This window comes from Salmo trutta, chromosome 39 (genome assembly GCF_901001165.1).
Source record: "Salmo trutta chromosome 39, fSalTru1.1, whole genome shotgun sequence".
NCBI classification, from domain to species: Eukaryota; Metazoa; Chordata; class Actinopteri; order Salmoniformes; family Salmonidae; genus Salmo; species Salmo trutta.
This window is the reverse complement of record NC_042995.1, coordinates 11,316,781-11,319,704: the sequence shown is the minus strand read 5'-3', so window position 1 is coordinate 11,319,704 and position 2,924 is coordinate 11,316,781.

Sequence of the window (2,924 nt, the reverse complement as noted above, 5' to 3'; positions counted from 1 at the left end):
CACCACAGTTATCACCATAACAACAGACTGAACTCTCTCCTCGAGTGGAAAGTCAATAATCTTTGTAAATAAAGTGTAACCCGTTCTAAACCTCTTCCCCTCTTCCTCTCTCTTTCTCCAGCTGAGTTTCGGAGCGTTCTTGGGGATCGTTGGAATTAATTTGCTAGAGAATCGAAGACCCATGGTGAGTCTTTAACCCTAACCCCTAACCTGACATTAACCCTTACCCCTAACCTGACGTTAACCCTTACCCCTAACCCTAACCTGATGTTAACCCTTACCCCTAACCCTTACCCTTAACCCTAACCTGACGTTAACCCTAACCCTAACCCTTACCCCTAACCTGACATTAACCCTTAACCCTAACCCCTAATCCCTTACCCCTAACCTGACATTAACCATTAACCCTAACCCCAACCCCTAATCCCTTACCCCTTACCCCTAACCCCTAACCCTTACCCCTAACCCCTAACCTCTAACCCTTACCCCTAACCTCTAAACCCTAACCCTTAACCCTAACCTCTAACCCCTAACCCTTGCTCCTAACCTCTAACCCGTAACCCTTACCCCTAACCCGTAACCCTAAACTCTAAGCCTTACCCCTAACCCTAACCCCTAACCCGTAACCCTTACCCCTATCCCCTAAACTCTAACCTGTCACCCTTACCCCTAACCTCTAACCCTAACCTCTAACCCGTAACCCTAACCTCTAACCCATAACCCTTACCCCTAACCTCTAACCTGTAACCCTTACCCCAACCCTAACCTCTAACCCGTAACCCTTACCCCAACCCTAACCTCTAACCCGTAACCCTTACCCCTAACTCTAACCTCTAACCCTTACCCCTAACCTCTAACCCTAACCTCTAACCCCTAACCCGTAACCCTTACCCCTAACCTCTAACCCGTAACCCTTACCCCTAACCTCTAACCTGTAACCCTTACCCCAACCCTAACCCCTAACCCTAACCTCTAACCTCTAACCCCTAACCTCTAACCTGTAACCCTTACCCCTAACCTCTAACCCTTACCCCTAACCTCTAACCCCTTACTCTAACTCTAACCCGATTCCCATGTCTACCACTTTGGCATTTGTAAACATGAAGGCACAGAACAGTAGGTAACAATATGGGGATGTCATTACCTTGCCTTCCTATTGATGGGACATCAAATCAACAATACACAGGTTATGTTACCAACATCATGAGTTTAGAAAACAGTTTATAGCAGAGGGCCATTTCTGAGCCTTCGGCAAATTAGATTAGTGTTCTACTGTAATGTTCCCGGTCAATGCACATGATTGGACGTGTGGTCAGGGAAGTGAATGTGATTGGCTTAGAGCTCGGGTGAGAACACAGGAAATTGTGTTAGTATTGGATGAAGCATTAGGATGACAGAAACCTCTCCGAAAGGGACACAGTGTGCCATGGAGGCACCGCTCGGCCCCCTGGGTATCAGTGACTGTACCTGGATCTTTCTAGGTTAGTCATTTATTTAACAGGTCTGTCTGGTGTCATGTATCTGGTTGGATCACCATGTCTTCCTCTACAACTCACTGTATACTGGATCCATTGTAGGTTATAGAGGAACTGTATACTGGATCCATTGTAGGTTATAGAGGAACTGTATACTGGATCCGTTGTAGGTTATAGAGGAACTGTATACTGGATCCATTGTAGGTTACAGAGGAACTGTATACTGGATCCATTGTAGGTTACAGAGGAACTGTATACTGGATCCATTGTAGGTTATAGAGGAACTGTATACTGGATCCATTGTAGGTTATAGAGGAACTGTATACTGGATCCATTGTAGGTTACAGAGGAACTGTATACTGGATCCATTGTATGTTACAGAGGAACAGTATACTGGATCCATTGTAGGTTACACAGGAACTGTATACTGGATCCATTGTAGGTTACAGAGGAACTGTATACTGGATCCATTGTAGGTTATAGAGGAACTGTATACTGGATCCATTGTAGGTTATAGAGGAACTGTATACTGGATCCATTGTAGGTTACAGAGGGACTGTATACTGGATCCATTGTATGTTACAGAGGAACAGTATACTGGATCCATTGTAGGTTACACAGGAACTGTATACTGGATCCATTGTAGGTTATAGAGGAACTGTATACTGGATCCATTGTAGGTTACAGAGGAACTGTATACTGGATCCATTGTAGGTTATAGAGGAACTGTATACTGGATCCATTGTAGGTTACAGAGGAACTGTATACTGGATCCATTGTAGGTTACAGAGGAACTGTATACTGGATCCATTGTAGGTTACAGAGGAACTGTATACTGGATCCATTGTAGGTTATAGAGGAACTGTATACTGGATCCATTGTAGGTTATAGAGGAACTGTATACTGGATCCATTGTAGGTTACAGAGGAACTGTATACTGGATCCATTGTAGGTTATAGAGGAACTGTATACTGAATCCATTGTAGGTTACAGAGGAACTGTATACTGGATCCATTGTAGGTTATAGAGGAACTGTATACTGGATCCAAAGCTACCTTTTCTTTTCACTGGTGACTGTCAGCAGGTGTAGAGGCCAGCTTGACATTACTTCAGAATACATACTACTGGGCTTATAGTTGCTCTGCACAAGAGGTGCCACTGTGCCAACCCCTCACACACCCTCAACTTTCACTCCTCCCCCCTCCTCCCCTCCACCCCACTCCTCCCCCCTGCCGGCTGGTACAACCACTGAGCTGCAGTGTCCTTAACTAGGAACCTCTCTCTCTCTCTCTCTCTCTCTCTCTCTCCTCTCTGTCTCTCTCTCTCTCTCTCTCTCTGTCTCTCTGTCTCTCTCTCTCTCTCTGTCTCTCTGTCTCTCTCTCTCTCTCTCTCTCTTCTCTCTCTCTCTCTCTCTCTCTCTCTCTCTCTCTCTTCTCTCTCTCTCTCTCT